This window comes from Pleurodeles waltl, chromosome 8, assembly GCF_031143425.1.
Source record: "Pleurodeles waltl isolate 20211129_DDA chromosome 8, aPleWal1.hap1.20221129, whole genome shotgun sequence".
Taxonomy (NCBI): domain Eukaryota; kingdom Metazoa; phylum Chordata; class Amphibia; order Caudata; family Salamandridae; genus Pleurodeles; species Pleurodeles waltl.
In genome coordinates, this window is record NC_090447.1 from 1521702068 (window position 1) to 1521717101 (window position 15034).

At 44.3% G+C, this 15034-nt stretch overlaps 1 protein-coding gene across 1 annotated transcript in view; it reads left to right on the forward strand.

Annotated features, from left to right (window-relative positions):
• The window catches only part of LOC138248884 (oocyte zinc finger protein XlCOF6-like), a 256396-nt gene that overhangs the window by 116269 nt on the left and 125093 nt on the right, over positions 1–15034 (forward strand). The gene's annotated exons all lie outside the window — the stretch shown is intronic.

A 15034-nucleotide genomic window follows, 5' to 3' on the forward strand; every position in this document is an offset into this window, starting at 1 on the left:
ATGTTTTCCAACAGGGGCAGAACTGCCCTTCTTTAAGTCACCTGTTGTGATGAGATTTATAAAAGGTTGGACACATTATTCCTTCCTAAGAGTTTCTTATGCCACAGTGGGACCTTAATTTGGTTTTGATGTTTCTCATTTGCTCACCTTTCAAGATAATCTATATCTGTTCAATGCATATTCTGACACTAAAGGCTGTCTTGTTGAGGTGGAGAGTCCTCTGCAATAAGATTTGCTATGAACTGGCCAATAAGAAGCCACTGAACTATTGGAGAACCTATTCCACCAGGGCTAAGGCTGTTCACAATGCATTGGCACGTGGAGTGCCTGTCCTTGACATCTACTAGGCTCCTACACGTTCAAGACACCCTACTGCCTTGACAACCAGGTCTGACAGGAAGATCATTTTGCCCACTCAGTCCTGTAAGATGTTTTGGTTTGAGTCCAGTCCACAGACCCTCCATGTGAGAATGTACTGCTTAGGTACCTCTTCTAAGGTGAAGAGAGTGCAGTTAGAAGTATACATCTGCAGAACAAGTTACTTACCTTTTAGTAATGCTTTTTCTGGTGCATACTTTATCTAATACCAGATTCCTCACCATCGTCCCACTTCCCTGTTCTGTGGAGTGACCACTTTTAAAAATACAAAAAGATCCCAATTTAGGAATCAGCACCCTGGTACCAACAATCGTTCACATTCCATGTATGAGTGTATGTAAAAGGAAACATAAGAAATTACCTCAGTGGGTAGGGGTGGCACCTATGTGGTTCTGCTTTGTCATGTCGAGGACGGTACAGGGCCAGCGCAGTGCTGAACTGCGTCACCGAGCTGCACACAGTAGTGTTCCGGGAATGGTAGTGTATAGGGGTAATAAGGTGTTTTAACGCTTCAGGTATGGTTTTGTTTAGGGCTTTTAAGGCATTTGTAGGGTTCAGGAATGGGTAGAGTGTAGGAGTAGGTGTTGTGTTTTTATGTTTTTAGGACTCTGCTGAGTAGTGTATAGGTGTATCATTGGGGCTTTGGGGTTCCGATTGTATAGTAAATAGGAGCAATAAAGCATTTACTCCTGATGGATGGGTAGTGTGTAGGAGTAGTAATACATTTTTAGTCCTCAGGGATGGGTAGTTATTAGGAGTAGTAATGGGCTTTTCAGGCCTCGTGATGGGGAGTGAATGGGGCAGTAAGAAGTTTTAGGCTTTAGGGATGTGTAGTGTATAAGAAGTTTTAGGGTTCAGGCATGAGTAGTGAGGAAATTACATTATAATTTAATATTAGTATGAATAAATTAAAGAAAAAAGTGTGAAATGTAGTATTTTTTTAATCATAAAAGTAGAGGAGAACTCATAATCAATAAACTGAAATCCAAACAACTTACATAAGTCACAATTACACAATATCCCCTAAAAACTAGTATAAGCCACCTCAGTGATTGTAAATGAGAATCTAAATGTTCTACTAGAAAATAATCCTTTACTTAATATCTGTTGTTTTCATGTACATCAAAAAACACATGTATGAAAATATAAACAAAATTCTGAGTTAATTAACGATCTTGATCAATTGGAGATTTCAGCTGACATGTTTCGTACCTTTCTGTGGACTTCAAGGCAACAATAATACCATTGTTGCTTCAGTTTAAAGTTTAATAAAAAGTAATACTTACCTCCGATGTAAAGGAATGAGATGTGCAGGCATGTGATATAAAGATACTTCTGGTGTAATGGTCTGCAAAGTAACAACTAACGTTCAATAACATCCACTAATGCTTCAGTGTCTATAGGGTTTTAGTGTGCTAAGGAATCATATACAGTGAAGCAATGCGCTCATCTAAACACATTCGCATTTTAGCGCTAGCATGTGCTCATCTGTACTACTTAGAGTTCATTACACACCATTTTTTAACTCCTCAAGGTATCACTATCACAGATGTTCACCTAGCAGTGATGATTGACAGCATAGAGATATTCTCACAAGATCTAATTCCTATCTGGGTTTTCTGCCACATTTCTATATTTTTATGCCACATTTCTATATTTAAAAATACATTTACACTGGTAGACTGTTTTCCATACGTACACATACGTAAAAATCAGCCTTTCCTGTAAGACATTGTGTAGTTATTTATTGACAGAAACTTTCATGGGTGATAGTGTCATGGTGCTGAGACAGCATCTGCCTGACTCTCATATTGCTGACACCAAGCAGCTGGCTTTAGCTGTAGATGAGTGGGTATCAAACAGTGTTGGGCAGAAGGGACTGGGCCAGTAGCAGCTGACCAAGCTAGGAGGAGGAGAATCTTAGTAGCACCACTGACTGAAGCCTGTGCTGAATGGCCATGGCTGTGTTGCCAAGAGCAACAGCAGCAGCTGAAAGGGCCTATAAGACTATTTGCCTCACTGTGGCACTCATCTTGAAAAGAAGGCTCCCTTCACTAGAAACAGCACATTCCATGTGATAATTATACATTTAATAATTGAAGTATGATTTAGGTAAGTATTATATGCACTACAATGTTTGTAGGGTGATTTTTTTCAAGTAAATATTTTTGCACAAAAGAACGCTGCACTAAAATACAAAGCAAATGACTATTCCAAAATTAGACCTGCCAAGTATGTTAAGGTTTACTTCCCTAAATCATACATACACGAGTAATGAGATAATGAGTTGCTTCATAAAACATTTTCTTTGGTCACTACCTTGACAGTGCATAAAAAGTTGTTTCCGGTGTGGGCCACTAAAGACAATACAAGCCATCATCCTATCAGCCAGTCACCCTTTTAGTACCTTGCATTTAAAGCAGTTGGAAATAGTATTGTGAATACTGTATCACTGTTTTGAAGTACTGACAAGACTGTCATGTTTCAATCAATGTGTTGCCATCTTAGAAAGAAAAAGATACACTATACACAGCACTGTTCCAAGATGATGATAGTCCAATAAATATATCACTGGTGGCCATCTTGGCATGGTATTGCCCTTATTGCATCATTGTACCAATCTAAGATGGCCTGCATTGCTTCTAAATGTGGCAACCATCTTGGAGGCTTAAAACCATTGAAAAACTATTGAAAGTTTTGTTCAGAATTGCCATTGGGTTTAAAGCATTTTCTATGCAGGAGACAATGTACTGCAGGGGAAATGAGTATCAAGCCACCGGCCTGGTAGCCATAGCTTGACAGCTGCTGGGTTTGATTTAAAAAACCTACAAGAAAAGGGAGAAAGAACAAATGTCTATGTGATCTGTCACCATCATTCTCATTTAAAGCATGCACTAATTTGTCCCAGGTTCTTGCAATAGGTCTTTCCGAAACCTTCGCCTTTTCTCTTCACAGATCGCTCTATCTTCTACTTCCGCCCTGTTGTAGAAGGCTGGCCCTCTAGATAGTGTGCAAAGCTAGGCACACTGTGCAGGGGGTCCAGGCAACCACACTTTGGTTTACAGGACTAAAAACAAGACCACCTAATGCTCTAATTTTTAAGGTAGCTTGGTTGAGCAGTTAGGCTAATCTTGGAGAAGTGCAAAGCATTTGTTGTACTCACAGTATCAATAAATCGAGGCACACACTCAAAAGAATAACTCACAACCAATTTACAAAAATACTTCAAATTTTTATACAAAATTTAAGACCAAGATCATCAACATTGGGTAAGTACTCTTTAAGTTATGAATTTTTAAAGTTTTAATAAAGTTAAGTCTGTCTGTGCATAATTACGCACCATAGGAATCAATGGAAGAATACTTCACTGGGTTTTTGGTTACTTGGAGTTGTAGAGTGATGCCTTCACTCTGTAGGGAGATCTATGGCGATTTTTGAAGAGTGGAGGTCCTCTAAGGGTTTGCAGAGTCTGGCCGACGGCAGCAGGCAGGGTTTGGCACCTTTTCTTGGTGCAGCAGGACTTCAGTTCTCAAGCATTGCGTCTTCTTTCGTTCTGGTCTTCTTTTGTCCGTGGAATCTAATTTTTTGGTCTAGGAATGCCCACTAAATACAGTATTTAGTGGGCATTTTAGGGGGGAACCTAGTAGTGACCAATGGGTCATCTATCTTAGGGTGGCTACACCCACTAAGTGTCCACTTCCTTTGTGCAGAGATCACTTCCCTACAGCAGATTGGCTATCTTCCTTCAATGCAAGATGGAGGAAACTGAAATGGAGAGGTCACCTCGCATGCAACACTTTGGGGGTGGGGGGGGGTGCAAACCCGGACTGACTACTCATCCTGTTCTTTGTCCGGTTTCCTGCAGTTGCTCCCGCCAAAAGTGGAGGTTTGTAGCGGGGGCGGCCATCTGCTGCTAGCAGCAAGCCTGGGGTCGAGTTTCAAGAGTGGTACGCCCTTTGAAGTTCGCTACTAGGGCGTAGCACATTTCTAAGGGAGGGGGTGTTAGCACCTCCACCCACGAAGGGCTTTGTTCTGAATCCCAGAGACCAGGATCTCTCACCCAAGGGTTAGCAGGGGCCCTGGGCACTAACAATTATGAGGCTACATCATTGACCAGGGAAAAAGTGGGGGGCTAACCATGTGAAAAGAGACCTTTTCTCACACCAGAGCACCACTTCTTGCCTCCAACTCTCTAATGCAGGTGGCACAGCTGCCTTCCATCTCATAGTTAAGGCCTTCTTGGCTAACAGTATGGCAAGCTCCACAAATTTAATGACTTAGGCTCTCATTTAGAACATGCTGCCACTGCCAGGCTCCTGTCACCAGGCAGCCTTGCGGTGGCGGAGTTTCACAACCGGCAGGGCAGCGCTCCTCCGGATAATGAGTCACATTCCGCCAGCCTTTTCCTGGCGGGATGGGTGATTCGGGCCCCTGCACTTCCCATGCACTTGGCATGGGCAGTGCAGGGGCCCCCATGCAGAGCCCCGTTGCGCATTTCTGTGCCCGGATTACGGGCAGTGAAATGTGTAATGGGTGCTGCTGCACCCACCGCCATGCCACATTGGCGCAGGCTGTTTCCTGCTGGGCCGGCGGACGGAAACACCGTTTCCGGCCGCTAGCCCAGCTGGATCATTATAGGGCTGGCGGGGGTTCGTCACACTGGTGTTCTTCCATCAACCGTCAGCGCAGAGTAAGGGCCTTAGTCTTTTTTGGTCACAGGTGTATCTCCAGTAAGCAGCCATGCATGCTCCACAAGTTAGTTTTTCCCACTACTCGGCCTACACAGTCTACTGTAATTTTGTATAGGTGGGTAGCTACAGAACTTCTGCTTAAAATTACTGTTTCTTTCTCACACCTAGGGCAGGCAGAGGAGGCCCCGGGTATATCCGACTGATCGTGCATGATGTTAGGTATGCCCTGTGTAATATATTAAACTGAATATATAAAAAGTGGGTATTCCTTGATACTTTTTGCAAGTATTCTTGAGCACTTTGCCACTCCTTGTTGTTGAAGGCATTGCCCACTGATAGTTCCCACCTGTCTCTAATTGCCTCTAAAGTGACACCTGTGCGTTGTTGTATAGATTTGTAGAGCCAGGAGACCTCCCTTCAGCCCGTCCCATTGTATATAGAGTCTGCACCATTTCATTGGTGGGGGTTCAGAAGTGCCCATGTTCCATTGTTGTCTGAGAGCCTGCACCAACCTATTGTATGGTAGGAATTGCCCTTTCGGAATGTCTCATTCATCTGCTATTGTCTGAAACTCTATGACGGTACCGTCTTGAAATAAATGTCCTACTGGTGTAAATCTGCAGGAGTAAGGTGTTCCCAGTTGGTTGGCAGCACCTTCAAAGGTATCGCTGGTGCGTATGCAACTATCAGATTGTATAAATAATGCTCTGCCTCAGACATTCCTGTGCCATTTTAACCAGCAATGGAAGATCTCTCTTGTGCACCATAGTAGTGCCTCTAGTGCTCTCTCAAGCTGCAAATTCTTGATTCCTGATTCATTTAAGTGGTGATCCGCTAGCCAGATCACTACCCATTGCAACTGTGCACAATGTAGTACCCTTTGAAGTCTGGGGCTCTGTTAGACCTGACAGCCTTAGGGTGGTCACCACTAACAACTTTTTGCCTGCCTCCCTCCAATTTTTCGACTCTGTTTTCGCTGGCTTTAGGACTCTGCGCACTTTACCACTGCTAATCAGTGCTAAAGTGCATATGCTCTCTCCCTTAGATCATGGTAACATTGGTTCATACGCAATTGGCATATTTGATCTACCGGTAAGTCCCTGATAAAGTGCACTACATGTGCCCAGGACCTGTAGATTGAATGCTGCTAGTGGGCCTGCACCACTGCCACCCACATAAGTAGCCCCTTAACCATGTCTCAGGCCTGCCATTGCAAGGCCTGTGTGTGCAGTTTCACTGCCACTTCGACTTAGCATCCAAAAGTACTTGCCAAGCCGTAAACGCCCCTTTTTCTACATATAAGTTACCCCTAAGATAGGCCCTAGGTAAGCCCGAGGGCAGGGTGCTGTGCAGGTAAAAGGCAGGACATATATCTGTGTGTTTTATATATCCTGGTAGTAGAAAACTCCTACATTCGTTTTCCATGGCTGTGAGGCTTGCTCCTTTCATTGGCTAACATTAGGGCTACCCTCATAAACTGTTTGAGTGGTAGATTCTGATTAGAAAGGGGTAAACAGGTCATATCTAGTATGGCCAGAATGGTAACACAAAATCCTGCTAACTGGTGCAGTTAGATTTTATATTACTATTTTAGAAATGCCACTTTTAGAAAGTGAGCATTTATCTGCACTTAAATCCTTCTGTGCCTTACAATCCACTACTGGGCTGGGCTGGTTGACAGCTCCCTTGTGCATTTCACCCAGACAACCACAAACACAGAATGCTCAGTCAACCTGCACACATCTGCATACTGAATGGGCTGGAAGGGTGGAGGACCACTCTTTGAAGTCTCCCCTACTTCAACGGCACATTTGGGTATATACACTGGGTCCCTCACCCTACCAACTCAAACACTTCTTGACCAAGACACCTCCTGGGACAGATACCCTAAAACAGATCCTGCAACCTGCCAAGAGGAGCTGCCTGGCTGCCCAAATGACTCACCTGAACTGCTTTGCTGTGAAGGACTGCTGCCTTGCTGTTGCCCTGCTGCCTTGCTGGCCTCTGGCTCTGCTGAGAAGTGCTCTCCAAAGGCTTGGATTGAGCTTGCCTCCTGTTTCCTGAAGTCTCAGGGCCAAAACGACTTCATCTCTGCAAAGAAACTCCTTGTGCGGCAAAAATCAATGCACAGCCTGCCTAGCGGTGAGAAAATCACTGCATCGCCGAACTGGAACGACGCAGCCCGGCTCCCCGAGTGGGGATCGACGCAGCGCCAGTGTTGCGACCAGAACTTTGACGCACAGCCCACCGGGTCGACGCATCGCCGAGCTGGAACAACGCAGCCCGATTTCCTTAATCTACTCAGATAAATATTCTATATTTTCTAAACCTGTGTGGTGTATTTTTGTGGTGTTTTCACTGTGTCATTGCATGATTTATTGCACAAATACTTTACATATGTCCTTCTAAGTTAAGCCTGACTGCTCAGTGCCAAGCTACCAGAGGATGAGCACAGGATAATTTAGATTGTGTGTGACTTACCCTGACTAGAGTGAGGCTCCTTGCTTGGACAGGGGGGTAACCTGACTGCCAACCAAAGACCACATTTATTTGTCTGTTAGCAGTTTCAACTTAGCCAGTGCCTTGCTTCGACTCCCTGTTTCCCCATACTCAAGTAGAGAATTTCATCTTCTGAAGATTAGACTATAAACAATATATATGCAAAGTAGTACAGTAGTCCCTGGAGCATTATCTGGCCACCATTATTTGCCCCACCGTAGACAGCAGGAGAGTGGACCAAAACACCACTTGTGATCTTAGGGATATTATTGTTCTGTGAATGTTGCCCTCTACCATGTCCACTTAGTTATGGTTATATTTATACCCAAATATTGAACCGTGTCGGGTTCTCAGAGTATGAGACTTGTCACTGTGGTTGTGACTGTCTCAAGTGAAACACAAATGACTTTTTGTAGTTGCCCATCAGTCCCACTAATACCCCCAAATGCCTGTATCGTATTAGTTATTGCTGTCAGATCCATCACCACATCTCTTACTTACAACATCATGTCATCTCCATCCCCAAGGCTGGGCCACACTGACTCATTTTGCACACCAGGGGCTTTGTTGCCAGGACAAATAATAAATAAGATAGTGGGCACTGGTGACTCCTCTTAAAATCAATAACTAATGCTGCTCACAATATAAAAATCAATAGTATCCTATTTTCATACTACACAGATCTGACCTTTGGCTTGTCTGCATGACCAAACCAGACATTCTTTATTGAGCATAAGCTTTATCATAGCATGACAATCCACTCTCAAAGGCCTACTGGCGTCAGTATTTGCTTAACCACAATAAATATGTTCAACTGCCTTTGTTGTAACTTTTCATACTAAATATTTTAATTTATGGACTATGACATACTTTTTAGCAACAAACTGATCAGGCCATTAGCCTTTGCCATTGGCTTATCACCTTTACTAAATCCTGAATTGTGTATAGGCATTCCCAGAAGGCAACTATGAGGCAAACAGTCATAAAATTACATACATGCACAGAATTGCAGTTGGTTCAATAATGTACTGCCCCTCTGAAGAGCACCCAACAAGGAGATTCAGAGTGAAAGCCTCTGATGCTTACTGTGGTAATCTGTGAGATAGAGTGCAACAAAATACCAGTCCACAGGCATCAGTGCAGAGTATTAACAATCCATTAATGAATGTGTGTTGCATTTGACATATGCATTTCACAATAATTGTGTCCGGGTTAGTACCAAAAGGGATTAAAATCCCAAAGAAATTCTACCTACCATTAGAAAGACATACGTGGTGAAGGCTGCATTGAAAAGGCAAGCATGGTAAAGGCTGCTTTGAAAAGGCATACATGGTAAAGACGTGTTGTAATGTGCCATATTCTTACTGGGGTAGCCACAGCTGATTGCATTGGAATCTTATTTAATATAGCTTCTTTCAGTATGTGCACTTTCACTGCATTATAGTATGCCCGATTCGTGATTATTGGTTTAATCATTTCCCAAGAGACATCACAGGTGGTTGTTCCAGTGGATTTACCAGGAAAATTATTTCATAGCAGTTCATGCACTTGGAAGCAGGTCAAACATTAGGAGTTTGAAATTACTGAAAAGCAAGAGTTCAGTTCTCACTTAACCTGGTGAAAAGGTCTCCTCCACGGTGGATTTCCATTGCTTTACTTCATGCACTAACTCACTTGGTATTCAGGCGGCTAGCTTCCATTTTCATTTATGCTGGCATTCATGGCGTTACATTTCTTTACTAGGAAAAACTAAGAATTGAACAACCAAGAACAAGAAGTGTAGTTGATATTCCCCCAAACAAATATGAAAACAAAGAAATAAAGAAGAAATAAATCCAAAAATGGTGTTAAAGCTACTCAGCAAGCCAGATCCCATGGTTTTAAAAATGTGAAATATGTTGGTTGTTTTTGAAACATTAAATATTGTGTTTAGTAATACAACAAAATGAGTCCACAGTTGAGTTTCAGCTTGCAGAAGTTGCTGAATTTCAGATGCAGACTGGGTAAACATTTCTGCTGCAGAGGTTAAAGGCACCTTTTTTATGTTAGATTTGCAACCAGACTGTTTAACTGATCAAAGCTCGTATTTAACATATCTGCTTTTAGCCAGAGACACTTTCAAACTGTTTTCTTTAGAGGAGGATAAAATGTAATAAAACAACATTTTATTGTCTTTTGAACATTTAACTTGTATATGAAATTTGGGGTCAAGCCACAGCCAGATTCATTTGTCCTAATTAAGTATGGGCCATTTCCTAGAAGTGTACTATGAGACAAAATGAATGGCTGCAAGAAGTTTAAAAGCAAGGAAGGGGCATCAAAGGGTTACATGCCCTGGGCAAAGTGATAGAGTCACAAAGGAGTAATGTCCTATTGGGTTAGTGCTTGTTGATGTACTATTAAAAGCAGGATTTTATTTATTCTAGCAGCTGAACTCAAAAGGGAACTTCTAGATATGTTATAGAAAAGCATTGTGAATTTTTTAATCCCAACCCAAAGATGTGTATTTTTGACAGTGAAAAGTATCGATTGGCAAGATTACTCTATGCAGGAGCCACATAAGATTGAGCGCTCTATAAAGTTTCTATTGACCTCTCGGGTGCCCTGGAGAAGCTGGTCTTGCCCTCGGCCACGGTCGCCGTGTGCCAAGGACGAGACCAGCTTGTCCTGCTATGGGCCAGCGGGGGGAGCGCTAGCGCTCCCCAGAGGGCCTGGCACCCATCTCCCCTGGGCAGGGATCGAAGGGGAATCACTTCCCCTTCCACACCCACTCCCCCCCCACCCCCATGGCGTCTGATGACATTGGCGCTCGACGTCATCAGAGGCTGCCCCCACGGATTGGCCGAGAAATGCTTTAGCATTTCTCCTCCGATCACGTGGAGGGGGCGAGAGAGGCATCAAAGGAAAGAAAAGGCCTTTCCTTTCCTTTGATGTCTCTCTCACCATTTCTGATGGGGGAGCAGAAATGCCCACTAGACACCGGGGAGTTTTTTTATTTGTTTATGCATAAGGGGAGTGACCCCTTGGGAAAGGGCCGCTCCCCAGGGGGGCAAATTATTTTTAAGCCAAATTATCTTTACGCCTTTTCTGCCCTCCCCTCCCCCCCGGGGGGCAGATCGGTCTTTTCTAATTAGGCCGATATGTCCCCGGGGGGCAGAGACTGCCAGACACCAAGGATTATTATTTTTTTGTTTGTTTTATGTTTTTTTAGATGTGGGGAGCGACCCCTTAGGCAAGGGTCGCTCCCCTGGATGCAAAGTTTACTTTAGTCCATTTCTGTCCCCCTTGGGGCAGATTGGCCTATTTTTATTAGGCCAATCTGCCCCCAAGGGGGGCAGAAACCACTTGACACCAGGGATTTTTTTTTAGGTCAGTTTCACATGAGGAGAGCGACCCCTTAGGCAAGGGTCGCCCCCCTGGGGCCGGGGCAAATTAGTTTTAGGCCATTTCTGCCCCCCCTTTGGGGCAGAAACCTCTAGGCACCAGGGATTGTTTTAGAAGTGGGGAGTGATCCCTTAGGCAAGAGTCACTCTCCAGGGGGAATTTTTTTTTAGCCCATTTCTACCCCATTGGAAGCAGATCAGCCTATTTTTATTAGGCCAATATGCTCCAAGGGGGGCAGAAACCACTAGACACCAGGGATTTTTATTTTTTTGCATCAATTTCACGCAAGGGGAGCGACACCTTAGGCAAGAGTTGTTCGCCTGGGGGGGCAAATTTATTTTAGGCTGCCCCCGGACTATTTATATTAGGCAGGGGGCAGAAACCACTAGGCACCAGGGAGGGTTTTTTTGCTCCAATTTCACGCAAGGGGAGCGACTCCTTAGGTAAGGGAAGATTCTTTTTTCAAAAAAAGAGGGTGGGGGTATTGCTTATCCCCACCCCATATAAATGGGGCCAAAGTTGTTCTGCCCATCAGTAGGCAGATGGGGCAATTACCTCCAATCCACTCCCCAGCAAGTGGGGGGGGGGGGGACAGAAAGCCTACTAGATGCCAGGGAATTAAAAAAAATTAAAAATAGTGGGGTGGTGGCTACCAACCACTATGGGCATGGTTATGCCCCCACTCCAACTGAAGGGGGTAACTCTCCCCTGCAAACTAAAACATCTTATCCCACGACAAGCTAGTGGACATTTGATTATTTGGGGTTGTGGTTTTACATTAGGGCCATGAGAGCTTGTCTAACTCTCAAAATTGTCCCACTTGGAAAGGTGAGGGCTGCACTTTTGGACTTTGGGACGCTGACATGTAACAAAATCCACAAGACCTAGGCACATCTGAAATCTAAACATCTGGGCGAGTCCAGGGTGGTGTGCTGCACATGCACCATTTTCTTACCCACAATGCCCTGCAAGCCTCCAACTTTGCTAGAAATCACACATTTTACCCACATTTTTGTGATGGAACCTTCCGGAATCTGCAGGAATCCACAAAATTCCTACCACCCAGCATTGTCGCAGCTATTCCGATAAAAATTCTGCCCCACTTGTCAGCCTAAAAATGTTTGTTTTTTTCCAAACATGCCCTTTTGGACCCGCTTTGGTTCCCCCTCAATTTCAACATGTTTTTGGCTCTTCCCTGTCACAGGCACTTGTCCCACCTACACAAGTGAGGTATCATTTTTACCGGGAGGCTGAGGGGAACGTTGGGTGGTAGGAAATTTGTCCCAGTGCTGTGATCTCACACAGAAATGTGGGAAATGTGATTTATTAGCTAAATTTGAGGTTTGCTGATGAATCTGGGTAAAAAAAACACTGGGGGATCTACGCAAGTCAAACCTCCTTGGACTCACTTGGGTGTCTAGTTTTCAGAAATGTTTGGGTTTGGTATGTTTCCCTATATGACTGCTGAGCCCAGGACCAAAAAAGCAGGTGCCCCCCGCAAAAACAGGTAGTTTTGTAATTGATCATTTTGATGTGTCCACATAGTATTTTGGGGCATTTCCTTTCATGGGCACTAGGCCTACCCACACAAGTTAGGTATTGTTTTTATCAGGAGACTTGGGGGAACGCTGGGTGGAAGGAAATGCGTGGCTCCTCTTAGATTCCAGAACTTTCTATCACCGAAATGTGAGGAAAAAGTGTTTTTTAGCAAAATTTTGAGGTTTGCAAAGGACTCTGGGTAACAGAACCTGGTGAGAGCCCCACAAGTCACCCCATCTTAGATTCCCCTAGGTGTCTAGTTTTCAAAGATGCATAGGTTTGGTAGGTTTCCCTAGGTGCCATCTGATCTAGAGGCAAAAATCCACAGCTAGGCACTTTGCAAAAAACAGCTGTTTGTGATGTGTCCATGTTGAGTTTTGGGGCATTTCCTTTCGTGGGCACTAGGCCTACCCATACAAGTTAGGTGCCGTTTTTATCAGGAGACTTGGGGGAACGCTGGGTGGAAGGAAGTGTGGCTCCTCTTAGATTCCAGAACTTTCTATCACCGAAATGTGAGGAAAAAGTGTTTTTTTGCCAAATTTTGAGGTTTGCAAAGGACTCTGGGTAACAGAACCTGATGAGAGCCCCACAGGTCACCCCATCGTAGATTCCCCTAGGTGTCTAGTTTTCAAAGATGCATAGGTTTGGTAGGTTTCCCTAGGTGCTGGCTGAGTTAGAGGCCAAAAGCTACAGTTAGGACCTTTGCAAAAAAACAGCTATGTTTTCTTTGGGAAAATGTGATGTGTCCATGTGTTTTTGGGGCATTTCTTGCTGTGGGCACTATATCTACCCACACAAGTGAGGTACCATATTTATCGGGAGACTTAGGGGAACGCTGGGTGGAAGGAAATTTGTGGCTCCTTTCAGATTCCAGAACTTTCTGTCACCGAAATGTGAGGAAAAAGTGTTTTTTTGTCCACATTTTGAGGTTTGCAAAGGATTCTGGGTAACAGAACCTGGTGAGAGCCCCACAAGTCACCGCATCCTGGATTCCCCTAGGTGTTTAGTTTTCAAAAATGCATAGGTTTGGGAGGTTTCCCTAGGTGCCATCTGATCTAGAGGCCAAAATCCACAGGTAGGCACTTTGCAAAAAACAGCTGTTTGTGATGTGTCCACGTTGTGTTTTGGGGCATTTCCTTTCACGGGAACTAGGCCTATCCACACATGTGAGGTATCATTTTTATCGAGAGACTTGGGGGAATGCTGTGTGAAAAGAAATGTGTGGCTCCTCTTAGATTCCAGAACTTTCTAATGTAATGACCAGTGAGACAAAACTGAAAAGGAACAAACCTGTAGGGAAGGAATTCTTTTATCAGGGTAACATCACCGTGTCCAAAGCAGGAGGGAAAAAAATTGTCCTTTGGATGAGAGTGCCAATTGTGTATAAACATTGCAAACACACCAATGTCCAGCGCATGGAGTGTGAGAAAACTAGAACTTGCACTGTACCATACAAAGTGTACTGTCATAGGAGAAGAGAAAGACCAGAAGTAGGGAAGGGACACCATCTGGCGAGTGGTACAAAGAGACCACTGAAAAACCTGAAACTAAAAAAAACACACCAGTCATAAAAAATTATGCAACATGGAAAACAATGGCAGCCATATTCAACCAAGATACATAAATGATCAGTTTAACAAGGGAGGGGAGAGAAGGGGCATGGGGAGGGGCTAGTGGGAGAAAATGGTTAGTGCTTTTTCTTCCTCTTGAAAATGTGAAGATAGCTGAAAACATTTAGTCACTCAGCATACCAAACCTATGGATGGTCAAGCTCTTCCACCAGAAGGGGCTAACCTGAGGGGAGCTAAAGGAGCATAGTAAACAGCGATATAACCAATTTTATCCTGTCAGTCACAGTAGGGAATGTTGGAAATCTTACAGCCTGAGAATAATTAACGAAAGCACTGATCAAGAAATCCATAAGACACTATCATACATTGGAAGGTCACAGCTTTCGTTATGCGGCCTTGTTAGTCCTTCAAGGAGGGTCCAGGAGCTACAATAGATGACTAATGTAATTAGTGCTGTTATGCAGACACCAGCAGTAAAGCGCGTAAGTCTGACCCCTGATGCGTGGTTCTTGGCAGGGCTGGGGATATACAAGGGTCATTTCATGGAAATAGAAAAGGGACTACCATTTTACTTCAACCGCTCATCAGCACAGTTACACCAGAGGCGCTAAGAGCACAAATAAAATGCAATTTTTAATGCCGGTATGATGCCTGTTAATTAAATTGGTTACTTATCACCGCTGCTAACTGAAAGGTTGGGAGGCCCAGAACAGACACACCGCTACTGTCCGCTGACACACACACAGCTGAGCGTGGGGGCGGGGTTAAACCTGACACCCCAACACCATCCAGACTAGGACACATCAACACCCTCCACACTGGGGGTTACACCGGACACCCTCTAGAATCGGGGTTACCCCAACACCCTCCAGACTCGGGGTTCGGTTCCCCCCCTCTTCCTTCGGCCGCAGCCGGTTTCAGCCTCGAGGCTCCGCGGGGTCACTGCAGCCTGTGGCTCCCTCCGTAGTCCTT